This window comes from Triticum dicoccoides, chromosome 4A, assembly GCF_002162155.2.
Source record: "Triticum dicoccoides isolate Atlit2015 ecotype Zavitan chromosome 4A, WEW_v2.0, whole genome shotgun sequence".
Classification (NCBI taxonomy): Eukaryota; Viridiplantae; Streptophyta; class Magnoliopsida; order Poales; family Poaceae; genus Triticum; species Triticum dicoccoides.
This window is the reverse complement of record NC_041386.1, coordinates 196,623,331-196,637,600: the sequence shown is the minus strand read 5'-3', so window position 1 is coordinate 196,637,600 and position 14,270 is coordinate 196,623,331.

Here is a 14,270-nt window from a genome sequence, read left to right as displayed (position 1 = left end):
TTTGTAATACTTTAAGTCTCTCCCACTGACCCTCATAATGTTAGGTCCTTAGTGAAAAGCAAGGCCTATACTTTACCAATGTAATGATATAGCTTTCCTCAGCATAGCCCCCAAAGGCCGGTTTAGCTTTGCAAAGTAATCCGGGTTTTATGATGTTATCCATGTGTCCGTTTTGAACAATTGTACATTAGCCCCCAAGTGTCAAGGATAATGCTTGCATTGTTCTGGAGACTATAAAAGATGTAGTGAATCAAAGCAAATATGCATTAGCCCCCAAGTATGAAGTGCATAACTTGTTATACGCTTTGTACTTTAGAAAATATATATCCTGTTGTTTGACATTTCTTCATTGTTGTAGGCCGAACTAAGCAATAGAGATGCCCGGACCACTGATTTGCAAGAGAATGTGAAGTCCCAACAAGCAGAAGCTGCAAAAGCTAAAGAGGAGCTGACCAAAGCCCTGGCAGCGATGGAGAAGTTGAAAGAGTCTTTTAACAAAGATCATGCTGACTGGGAAACCGAGAAAGCCGGTTTAACCAAAAAAGCTGAGGATGCCGAAGCAGCCCTGAAACCAGTTGTAGATGAACTAGCTGGTTTGAAATGGCAAATCAACGCCATGACTTCCGCTATCTTTGGTAAGTATCTCCTTGTGCATTTTATCCAATTCATTGAACCTTATCATTGATCAGAACACTGATTTTAAACCGTCATAGGCACTCGTATTGCTCATCTGGGCATAGATATGTAGATGAAGCTTAAAGCGGTGTATACTTTGATTGAACAGTTGTACTCTGGGTCCCAGCGGGCTATTTGCACTGCGACTTACAATAAACCGGCACCATCATTGATAAAGGAAACTCTTGAGAAGCTGGCCATGTTACCAGCCCGGATTACCGAACTGAAGAAGGCAGCTACAAGAGCAGGCGCATTAACCGCACTAATTCAAGCCAAGGCATGGATTCCAGACCTTGAAGCGAAGGACATCATTAAAGGGTAACCAAGTGTAAAGGAGGACAGTTCAAACTTTGACAATGATGACCTCCGAAGGCTGACCAAAGAAATGCGGCTAATAGCTAGCAAATTGGCAGAGGACACAGACTTGTCTCATTTCAAGCCGGCTTATGACGCTGAAGGGAAGAGACAGCCTACCGAAATCCATGAAGTCGAAGAACTTGTGCCTCCAATCCATAAGCATACCTTTGCTCCTGATATTAACCCCTCCAGCCTTATCCATGAAGAGGTCGTGTTTCAAGCTTTAACTAGAGTCGATTGGTCAACGGTTGATTTCCAGCATCTGGGGAGGGATGAAGAAGAAGTGATCGCACCAACTGATCCTCAACCTTCAAACCGTCCAGACAAAGCGTCTTAAACCGGCAGCCGGTTTACTAGATATTTGTATGCCAATGCCAAAAAACAATTTTGCACTTGTGGCCGCTTTGAAGCTTCTTGTAATAGGATAGAAAAAACTGCTTTATCAGTCATGCCATCAAGCATGTTTTGTGATACTTTGTGAAAATTTGTTCCACTTTTTGGGATCTATTTATGCATTGCCCATGATGAGATGTGTTCCTGGATACAAGAACTTGAAAGTATCCTAGCGGTTTACCACTGGACGGGTTATGATGCTCAACAAAAATACTTAGATGAATGATCAAAGTTTTTTGTATAAACAGTAATATGTGCAACATACCTCGTTGGTTGACCAACTGCTTGTATGGTAAAAGTGTCAACACCAATCCGGAGTGTTGACAACTCCGTCCTTATTTTGCCGGATTATGATAATAAACCATACCGGGATATAATAATCACCGGGTTTTCTTTATAGCACTGGCGATTTAGTCAAACCAGACCAAGGTAAGGAACGCCAGCTTGTAACTGATCATGTACTAACCACGTGTAGTTCAAAGTCAAGCCGGGCCAGAGACACCGGTTTATCAGAACATATTATGAACCTCAATAAAGGCAAAAAACTTAGCAAATAGGATTCCAAGAAAGAAATATGCAAGGTTTTTTACGTGCTGCCAGGCTCCAAATCGAGGCTTTTCATGGGCTGCCAGGCCTCTGAGTTAAACCGTTTAACAAAGCCTTTTAAGATGGGCCTCCAATTAACCAATCGTCGTTTTAACTTTGACAAGTTCAAGGTCTATAGAAGATTGACTTGTCAAACGTTCGGCGGGTCATACCAGGATTACCTGGACATGAGTGGCTTACTTGATGAAGGCAAGTTAACCCGGGGTTTTAGGTGAATACACCAGGCTTCCTAGCCATGGCTTGATAGCCAATTACAAGGGTCCTTTCAAACTCTTTGTTGCTTTGCACAAAGAGCCCCAAGTAATTTTTTGAGCTGTGCTCAGTGGGTGCCCATGTTTGAGTTTGTGCTTTGTGCAACACTCTCTTGGGCCCCACATAATTTCCTTTGTGTCTTAACGCCTATCAAGAGGTGTAGCTATGGCGTGATAACAACCAAGCCCCCTAGTGAAATCTCTTTGTATTCGTGCGGCTGCAGATACCGGTTTAACAAAAAAATTCTTTGTTAGCGGAAACCCTTATAGGCACACACATGATGTAAAAAGAACAAAGACCCCGCTTTATTCGAGGCTCCGGTTTATTATATAATATATACATTGTCATAAATATGTACATATGAAGAGCCTATGGCTCAAGTATAGTAAGGCCGAAGAAGAGCTATATTCCACGGCCGCTTGGTCTCTTCCTCCGATTTACATGAGTCTTTGTGCTCTCGAACATCAATGAGGTAGTATGACCCGTTGTGCAGATTTTTGCTGACCACAAATGGTCCTTCCCAAGGTGGGGATAACTTGTGCATATCAGTCTGATCCTGGATGAGCCGAAGCACCAAATCACCTTCTTGAAAGGTTCTGGTCTTAACCCGGCGGCTGTGATAACATCGGAGATCTTGCTGATAAATTGCCGAACGAGCTGCTGCAAGATCACGCTCTTCATCTAACAGGTCCAGGGAATCCTGATGTGCCTTCTCATTGTCAGCTTCAACGTAAGCTGTCACCCGAGGCGAGTCGTGACAGATATCACTAGGAAGAACTGCCTCTGCTCCATAAACCATGAAAAAGGTGTGTAACCCGTAGACCTGTTGGGTGTGGTATTGATGCTCCATAACACAGAGGGTAACTCCTCAACCAAACAACCCGGTGTCCGTTTCAAAGGAACCATAAGCCGGGGGTTGATACCTCATAAAATTTCTTGATTGGCCCTCTCCGCTTGACCATTAGACTGGGGGTGAGCCACCGATGCTATATCAAGCCGGATGTGCTCACGTTGGCAAAATTCCTCCATCTCTCCTTTTGACATATTAGTACCATTATCAGTTATAATGCTGTGTGGAAAACCAAACCGGAATATCACCTTTTTGATGAATTGAACCGCCGTGGCCGCATCACACTTATTGACTGGCTCTGCTTCCACCCATTTGGTGAATTTATCAACTGCCACTAACAAGTGGGTCTTTTTGTCCTTGGATCGCTTGAAGGGTCCAGCCATATCAAGCCCCAAGTTGCAAATGGCCAACTTATTGGAATCATCCTCAACTCCTGAGCCGGAATGTGAGCACGGCGTGCGAATTTTTGACAACCGTCACATCTCTTGACTAAATCCTCCACATCAGCATGAGCTGTTAACCAGTAAAAACCATGTCAAAAAGCTTTGGCCACCAAGGACTTTGAACCGGCATGGTGACCACAATCCCCTTCATGGATTTCTCGCAAAATCTCATAACCCTACTAAGGAGCTGAATTGCCCCTGAAACACTGTAACGATGCAATTCTCCGTTGAGTATAGTCATCGATTTGGAACGCCGGATTATCTGCCGGGCCGAGGTTTCATCCTCTGGTAACTCGCCCCGGTTCATGTAAGCCAGGTATGGGATTGTCCAATCCGGTATAACATGCAAAGCTGCCACCAATTGAGCCTCCGGGTCAGGAATAGCTAACTCATCCTCTGTTGGTACTTTGACCGACGGATTATGCAGCACGTCAAGAAAGACATTTGGTGGGACCGGTCTACGCTGAGAACCAAGGCGGCTTAAAGCGTCCGCCGCTTAATTCTTTCGTCGGTCTATATGGTCAACCTGATAACCCTTGAAATGACCAGCCACTGTGTCCACCTCTCGTCGATATGCAGCCATGAGTGGGTCTTTAGAATCCCAAGTGCCAGACACCTGTTGGGCCACCAGATCTGAATCCCCAAAGCACTTAACCGGCTTTAAGTTCATCTCCTTAGCCATCTGAAGACCATGGAGCAAGGCCTCATATTCAGCTGCATTGTTAATACAAGGGAACATTAAACGGAGTACATAACAAAACTTGTCACCTCGTGGGGAAGTTAGTATGACTCCAGCCCCAAGCCCTCCAAATGTCTGGATGCATCAAAGTGAATAGTCCAATACGTGTTATCCGGCTTTTCCTCTGGTGCCTGCAATTCCGTCCAATCATTGATGAAGTCCACAAGTGCTTGGGACTTAATTGTTGTGCGAGGTATGTATTCGAGCCCATGAGGTCCAAGCTCAATAGCCCATTTGGCAATCCGGCCGGTTGCTTCTCTATTTTGAATGATATCTCCCAGAGGGGCCGAACTGACCACTATGATAGGATGGCCCTGAAATAGTGTTTAAGCTTCCAGCTTGCCATAAACACTCCATACACCAGCTTCTGCCAATGTGGATACCTCTGCTTTGACTCAATGAGCACCTCACTGATATAATAAATCGGCCGTTGAACCGGATATTCCTTGCCAGCTTCCTTGTGCTCCACCACAATAGCCGCACTAATAGCTCGGGCATTAGCAGCCACATATAGCAATAACAGCTCCTTATTGATCGATGCTGCAAGCACAGGAGGTTCAACTAACTGCCTCTTCAGATCCTCAAACGCTTTATCATCTGCCTCGCTCCAGACAAAATCATCTGTTTTCTTGAGCATCTATATAAAGGGATAGCTTTCTCCCCAAGATGACTGATAAACTGGCTCAAAGCCACAATCCGGCCGGCCAGACGTTGAATGTCATTGATACACGCCGGTTTAGCCAAAGATGTAATTGCTGAAATTTTTCCAGATTAGCCTCAATGCCTCTATTTGACACCAGAAAACCCAAGAGTTTGCCTGCTGGAACACCAAAGACACACTTTTCCGGATTGAGCATCATCTTGTAAACCCGGAGGTTGTCAAAGGTTTCTCTCAAGTCATCTATCAATGTTTCCTCCTTTTTGGATTTTATCACAATATCATCCACATATGCATGAACATTGCGCCTAATCTGCTTATGAAGACAATTCTGAACACAGCTTTGATAAGTCGCCTGGGCACTCTTAAGCCCGAAGGGCATGGAGACATAATAGAAGGCTCCAAAGAGAGTGATGAAAGTTGTATTCTCCTGGTCCTTAACTGCCATTTTGATCTGATGATAACCGGAGTAAGCATCCAGAAAACACAAACAGTCACAACCCGCCGTAGCATCGATGATCTGATCAATACGGGGGAGGGCAAAGGGGTCTGCAGCACAAGCTTTGTTCAAGTCTGTGTAATCTACACACATATGCCAAGTGCCGTTCTTCTTAAGAACCAGCACCGGATTAGCCAACCACTCTGGGTGAAAGACCTCCACGATAAACCCTGCGGCCAACAACCGAGCTACCTCTTCACCGATAGCCTTACGCCTTTTTCATTGAAGCGGCGGAGAAACTGCGGACCGGTTTAAACTTAGGATCAATGTTAAGTGTGTGCACAGCGAGTTCCCTCGGTACACCTGGCATGTCAGAAGGTTTCCATGCAAAGATGTCCCGGTTCTCACGGATGAACTCGATGAACGCGCTTTCCTATTTGGGATCCAGGTTAGCACTGATGCTGAACTGCTTGGATGAATCGCCAGGAACAAAATCAACCATCTTAGTATATGTGGCCGATTTAAATTTCAACGCCGGATCGTGTTCCGTAGTTGGCTTTTTCAAAGAAGTCATATCTGCCAGATCAACTTGGTCCTTATAAAACTTCAATTCCTCCGTGGCACAAACCGACTCAGCATAAGCTGCATCACCTTCCTCACATTCCAAAGCGATCTTCCTGCTCCCGTGTACTGTGATGGTCCCCTTATGACCGGGCATTTTAAGTTGTAGATAAACATAACACGGCCTCGCCATAAACTTAGCATAAGCTGGTCGCCCAAACAAAGCGTGATACAGACTTCTGATTTTCACCACCTCAAAAGTCAATGTTTCTGACCTTGATTCATAATCATCTCCAAAAGCCACCTCTATGGCTATCTTGCCTACTGGATATGCAGACTTGCCAGGCACCACACTGTGAAAAACAGTGTTTGACGGTTTAAGACTCTTATTTGTCAACCCCATACGACGAAAGGTATCATAATATAGAATGTTGATACTGCTTCCCCCATCCATGAGTACCTTTGTGAACTTATATCCCCCAACTTGAGGGGCCACCACTAGGGCCAAGTGAGCTGGATTATCAACCCGGGGTGGGTGATCCTCTCTACTCCACAAGATGGGTTGCTCATACCAGCGCAAATACTGAGGCACCGCCGGTTCAACAGAGTTTACTGCCCTCTTGTGAAGCTTCTGATCACGCTTACACAAGCTAGTGGTGAAGACCTGATATTGCCCACTATTTAGCTTCTTAGGATTGCTCTGATAACCCGACTGCTGCTGCTGCTGGTTCCCCTGATGGTTGTAACCTCCCTGGTTGCCTTGGTGCCCTTGATTGATGTGTCCGGGTTGATTACCCTAAAATCCTGAACTAGAACTGCCACCTCCGTAACCCGGCCTGTGGAAACCACCTCCTGAACCATAGGGCGGGCTATTATCGTACTAGAACATATTGGAGTTCTTGAAATCCCGCATGATATAACAATCCTTCCAAAGATGCGACGTTGGCTTCTCCTTTGATCCATGCTTTGGACAGGGTTGATTTAACAGGCGCTCCAAATTGGGGCCTGAACCTCCGCCCCTCTGGGGCTGCTAGCCCTTACGGTGCTGGCCATTCTCCTGAGCATTGGTGTTAGCGACAAAGTCCAAGCTGTTGTCAGCTTTGAGCTTACCACTGTTCCCATGGCCTGCCGTATTATTCTGCTGACCCTTGGTGTTGCCGTTCTTTTTCCCTTTCCCCGGTTTGTCCTCCTCTGAGTCAGGGTCTTTGGTATTATCTGAATCGTCGTACATAACTAAAGTGGCCATAAGTGTTGGCATATCATTGCAGTGGCGTTTGAGCCTTCCTAACTTCTGTTTGAGCGGCAGAAAATGGCAATTTCCCTCCAACTTTAGCACTGTGGTATCTGCACTGATACGATCCTATGAATGCAAAATTGCTGAGACCCGCTTGACCCAATGGGTCATGGAGTCCCCCTCCTCTTGGACACAAGCGGCCAGATCCACAATTGACATGGGCTGCTTACAAGTATCTTTGAAGTTCTGGATAAACCGGTGCTTCAATTCGGCCCATGATCCGACAGAGTTAGTTGGTAAGCTCTTCAACCAAGTACGAGTTGTTCCTTCTGACATCATGGTGAAATATTTAGCACACACCGCTTCATCCACATCTAGCATCTCCATTGCCATCTCGTAGCTTTCAACCCATGCTTCTGGCTGTAGATCGGCGGTATAATTGGGTACCTTACGAGGTCCTTTGAAATCCTTGGGCAGTCTCACATTACGCAAAGCGGGGGTAAGACACGACACCCCTAAGGAACTGAACACCACACCTGGCTCTACTGAAGCGGTAGGGTGAACCGGAGTAGGTTGACGGGCTCCGTGCAGAGCTGCTAACTCGGCGTCTTGACGCGCGCGACCATGGTCTGCCACATCCTGCGCATTAGCACCTCCCCCTGCCGGGTTGTGCCCTCGCGGCAGATTACAGTGACGTGCGCTGCTTGATACAGCCGGTTCATCCTCAACGTGCCTGTTGTAGCTCCTTCTTGGACTGGGGGTGGAATGAATCCTCTCGCGGCTGTGTGAATATGCCTGCTACTGGTTTAGAGCTGTTTGAAGGAGATCTCTGGCCCGTCGTGCCTCAATTGCAACTGGTGATTTGCCGTTGGTCAGGAGGGCTGCCAATCATGAAGCGGCGGCCACATTGTTTTCCAACGGGTTGGAGTAGTGCCCGGGAGGTGTTGGAACATACAATGGCACAATGTTGTTTTGATGAGGCGGGTCCATCGTGCGCGGTTGAACCGACGCTCCTGTTCCTGGCGCCTCCATCCGGTTTAATATTAGCTGGTTACTAGTTCCTGCTCCTGGCATATTGAAGAGATTTCGTGGCTCATAACTCGACGGGAGATGCGATCGGTACCTTCTTCTCATGACTTCTTCGGAAGCGTTCTGATCCAGCCTAATCCAGTAGGCCCGAGCTTCCAACTCGGCCCGTTCTGTAGCCATCCTAGCGTTCTCTGCCGCTAGGTCCGCTTTAGCCTGAGCTATCTGATCCTTCACCTTTGCAATCTCCGCGTTGTGCTAATCTCGAGCTGCTGCATCCACCTCTACGGCCATCAATGTTGCCAAAGCATCGAACAAGTCAGACAGGACTTGAGCCGGAGGCGGCGCAGAGCTTCCTGCCCCTACCGGCGTGGCCGTTGCTAAACCAGAGAGTATTGTTGTGGCAGCTGACGAATGAGACACCGACTGTGTACCGACCATGAAGATAGCGGCCCGGTTTGGCAAATCAGGGGAGTCCGGAATACTGTTGCCCTTGGATCCTCCACCAATCCGGCCATCCTGCAACTGATAGAGCGACTCGGTCTTTCCAGAAGACTCGTCGTCGGAACAGACGACGGTTTCCCCATTAGACGTTGGTCCGTCGCTGTATTCTGCTCCATGGATGACGCCTATGAAAACATGCTTCGCCACAGGCTGAACCGTCGAAGGGCTTGCACGCTGAGCCGTCTCGATGATGTCGGTGCAGATGTCCGGCTCAGGGGCCGGTTCGCCAATCTTGCCGATGAAGACGTGAATCCCACCAAAGGGGACCCGGTACCCGTATTCGATTGAATCGGCCTCGGGACCCCATCCTGCGTTGTCGATGTAGAGCTTGCCGCGATGACTTTTCGTCATCCGGCCCATAGCGTATCCCTTGAGTCCATCAAAGTTGCCCTTCAAGAACTCGAAACCATCGTGCGATAGCCCCACGGTGGGCGCCAACCCATCGTGCGATAGCCCCATGGTAGGACCCGAAAAAGGGTAGGACCCGAAACAGTTTATGCAGGACTAGATCAGTTTTTTGTGCATAAGGGTTTGTGGTAGTAGCAGAAGATTAGCCACGGCAAGGGATGCGTCAAGCATGAAGTGTCCATCTATAGACTAAGGAGGAACAGGGAAGAACAACACCAAAGCACTGATGAGCTTCAGAGAACTGCGAAGAACAGGGAAACCCTAATGAATCTAAGGAAGGAGGAAAGGACTTACTGCGGCCGCGGAAGCAGCGGAAGTGCGCTGCGGAATTCTGATACGAACAGGTTGATGCAGCGGCCAATGGTGAGGCAAAGGCGAGGCTTGACGATGGCGGCGGCGCTGAGTTGTGGAGGTGTTGCAAGGAGGAAGAAGAAGCGAACAAGACGAGGGGAGAAAATGATAAGGACCCGTGCCCCTATTTATAAGGTGAAGCGATAAGGCGACAAGTGCGGGAATCGAGGAGCTCAAAAACAGATAGTTAATAATGGTGTTGCTTCAATCACTGGATATGCATTAATGAAGGTAATCTTCAGCTTCAACGGATAGATGACGTCAGGGCGGTCTATCATGATCCTGAAGTATGACGTCACGACGGTTTACAAGATCAAGGTGAAGATGCAATGGAGGAATTTTTCTAAGTATTGAAGATTGACATGAACAAGTTCAAACCAATCTGGGGCCTAATGTTGGGGATATTACTACTGGATGTAAACCGGCCAGGAATAGCCGGGTTAGCTTTATGAAGATTAGAAGCCCATGAAGATGTAAAAATGATGACGCTTTATGAAGGCCCAAGGCCCAGAGGCGAGTTAAGGCATGTAGATGTAAACCGACCTAATTATGTAACTTGCATTGAAAGATAGGAAGTATGGAGACCAAACCGGACACGTTTATGATCCGGCTTCGGGACTCCGTAAACCGGCGGGCGTCAACCTATGTACATAAAGGGACGACCCGACAGCGGTTTGGAGGACGGACAACAACTCGAGAGCCAGACAAAGCGGATTCGCTCCCTGGCCTTCGAAACCCTAGCAATACCAATCACAACTAGACGTAGGCTTTTACCTTCACCGAAGGGGCTGAACTAGTATAAACTCCCCGTGTCCCCTTGTTCGGTTTAACCCCTTTAAGCTAACCCATTGCGATGGCTCCACGACTAAGTCCTTTCACAAGGACATCTGCCGTGACAAACCCACGACAGCGATGCTGAAATCAGCGAAGGTAGAAATCAAGAAAAGCATCAAGTGTTGATGGTTGACAAGACCACTAGTTTCAAGTAAAAGGGCAAGGGAAAGAAAGGGAACTTCAAGAAGAATGGAAAGCAAGTTGCCACTCCCATGAAGAAGCCCAAAGCTAGACCCAAGCCTGAAACTGAGTGCTTCTACTGCAAAGGAAATGGTCAATGGAAGTGAAACTGCCCTAGATACTTAGCGGAGAAGAAGAATGGCATACTGAACAAAGGTATATTGGATATACATGTTATTGATCTATACATTACTAGTGTTTATAGCAACCCCTCGGTATTTGATACCGGTTCAGTTGCTAAGAGTAGTAACTCGAAATGGGAGCTGCAAAATAAACAGAGACTAGTTAAGGGTGAGGTGATGATGTGTGTTGGAAGTGATTCCAAGGTTGATAAGATCACCATCGCACACTCCATTTACCTTCAGGATTAGTGTTGAACCTAAAATTAATGTTATTTGGTGTTTGCGTTGAGCATGAATATGATTGGATCATGTTTATTGCAATACGGTTATTCATTCAAGTTAAAGAATAATTGTTGTTCTATTTACATGAATAAAACCTTCTATGGTCATACACTCAATATAAATGGTTTATTGCATCTCGATCGTAGTGATACACATATTCATTATATTGAAGCCAAAAGATGCAAAGTTAATAATGATAGTGCAACTTTTTGTGGCACTGCCGTTTAGGTCATATTAGTGTAAAGCGCATGAAGAAACTCCATGCTGATGGGTTTTTGGAATCACTTGATGCTTGCGAACCATGCCTCATGGGCGAGATGACTAAGACTCCGTTCTCTGGAACAATGGAGCGAGCAACTGACTTATTGGAAATAATACATACTGATGTATGCGGTCCGATGAGTGTTGAGGCTCGCGGCGGGTATCATTATTTTCTGATCTTCATAGATGATTTGAGCAGATATGGGTTTATCTACTTTATGAAAACATAAGTCTGAAACATTTGAAAAGTTCAAAGAATTTCAGAGTGAAGTGGAAAATCATCGTAACAAGAAAATACATTTTCTACGATCTGATCACGGAGACGAATATTTGAGTTACGAGTTTGGTCTTCAACTAAAACAATACGGAATAGTTTCACAAATTCATGCCAGCTGGAACACCACAGCATAATGGTGTGTCTAAATGTCATAACCGTACTTTATTGGATATAGTGCAATCTATGATGTCTCTTACCGATTTACAACTAAAGTTTTGGGGTTATGCATTAGAGATAGCTACATTCATGTTAAATAGGGAACTGTCTAATCCATTGAGACGGCGCCATATGAACTATGGTTTGGCTAGAAACCTAAGCTGTCGTTTCTTAAAGTTTGGGGTTGTGATGCTTATGTGAAAAAGTTTCAGCCTAATAAGCTCAAACCCAAATCAGAGAAGTGCGTCCTCATAGGATATCCAAAACAAACTGTTGGGTACACCTTCTATCACAGATCCGAAGGCAAGATCTTTGTTGCTAAGAATGGATCCTTTCTAGAGAAGGAGTTTTCTCTCGAAAGAAGTGAGTGGGAGGAAAGTAGAACTTGATGAGGTAATTGTACCTTCTCCCGAATTGGAAAGTAGTTCATCACAGAAATCAGTTCCAGTGATGCCTAAACCAATTAGTGAGGAAGTTAATGATGATGATCATGAAACTTTAGATCAAGTTACTACCGAATCTCCTTGGTCAACCAAAGTACGTTCTGCACCAGAGTGGTACAGTAATCCTGTTCTGGAAGTCATGTTACTAGACCATGACGAACCTACAAACTATGATGAAGCGATGATGAGCCCAGATTCCGCGAAATGGCAAATGGATATCAAAACTACATTCCTTAATGGATTTATTAAAGAAGAGTTGTATATGATGCAACCAGAAAGTTTTGTTAATCCTAAAGGTACTAACAAAGTGTGCAGGCTCCAGCGATCCATCTATGGACTTGTGCAAGCACCTCGGAGTTGGAATATACACTTTGATGAGTTGATCAAAGCATATAGTTTTATACAGAGTTGCGGTGAAGCCCGTATTTACAAGAAAGTGAGTGGGAGAACTACAACATTTCTGATAAGTATATGTGAATGACATATTGTTGATCGAAAATAATGTAGAATTTTCTAGAATGCATAAATGAGTGTTTTAAAGGAGTTTTTCAAAGAAAGACCTTGGCGAACCTGCTTACATATTGAGCATCAAGATCTATAGAGATAGAACGAGATGCTTGATAAAAATTTTCAATGAGTACATACCTTGACAAGTTTTTGAAGTAGTTTAAAATGGAACAGTCAAAGAAGGAGTTCTTGCCTGTGTTGCAAGGTGTGAAGTTGAGTAAAGACCCAAAACCCGACCATGGTAGAAAATAGAAAGAGAATGAAAAGTCATTCCCTATGCCTCAGTCATAGGTTCTATAAAGTATGATGTGCTGTGTACCAGACCAATTGTGTACCTCACCATGAGTTTGGCAAGAGGGTACAATTGTGATCCAGGAGTGGATCACTGAACAATGGTCAAAATTATCCTTAGTGGAATAAGGAAATGTTTCTTGGTTATGGAGGTGACAAAGAGTTCGTCGTAAGGAGTTACGTTGATGCAAGCTTTGACACCGATCTGGATGACTCTAAGTCTCGATCTAGATACATATTGAAAGTGGGAGCGATTAGCTAGAGTAGCTCCATATAGAGAATTGTAGACATAGAAAATTTGCAAAATACATACGACTCTGAATGTGGCAGACCCATTGACTAAACTTCTCTCACAAGCAAAACATGATCACTCTTTGGGTCTTAATCACATAGCGATGTGAACTAGATTATTGAATCTAGTAAACCCTTTGGGTATTAGTCACATGGAGATGTGAACTAATCACATAAAGATGTGAACTATTGGTGTTAAATCACATGGCGATGTGAACTAGATTATTGACTCTAGTGCAAGTGGGAGACGGAAGGAAATATGCCCTAGAGGCAATAATAAAGTTGTTATTTATATTTCCTTATATCATGATAAATGTTTATTATTCATGCTAGAATTGTATTAACCGGAAACTTAGTACATGTGTGAATACATAGACAAAACAACTTGTCCCTAGTATGCCTCTACTTGACTAGCTCGCTAATCAAAGATCACTACAAAAAAAGACACATCCGTGACATTTTGGGCCAAATGAATTTTTTTTCTGTCATACATATGACACTTCTATGACGATAATTGTGTCAAAACCCGGTATCATCATAGATGTGGTGGGCTCATACTTCTATGACAAAAATCAGGACAAAAAATGGGCTTTTCATCTTGGGCGGGCTGGAGACGCAGCTGCATGACATTCTTTGGGCCGTCCATGACAGAAAAAACCATGGTAGAAGCGAGGGGGAGGAAAATTTCGGGGAGTTCCCGGTTACGGTGGGAGGTCAGGGGCCGAGCGATGCGCGTTTCTCTCATACACGTACGCACGTGTGTGCGAGGCGTTGGCTCTAACATAACCCGAGCGAGGCGTTGGGCTCTAACTGAACCTGAGCGATTGCACTGCAGGCTACGCATTACCGAACCCGAGCGATCGATCGATGGCTGTTAACTGAACCCGGTCGAGCGATTCCTTCGCTACTGCTGCTAACTAAAGTCGATCGATGGGATGAACAGTGAGCGTTGCGGGGGGTTTGGATGAACAGTGAGCGGCGGCGTTGCCTCTGGATGAACAGGACCCCGTGGTGTGGTGGAGGGCTGGATGAACAGTAGATGGTGGAGGGGTGCCCGTGGAGGGGTGGATGAACAGGACCCCATGGTGTGGAGGGCTGGATGAACAGTAGACGGTGGAGGGGTGGTTGAA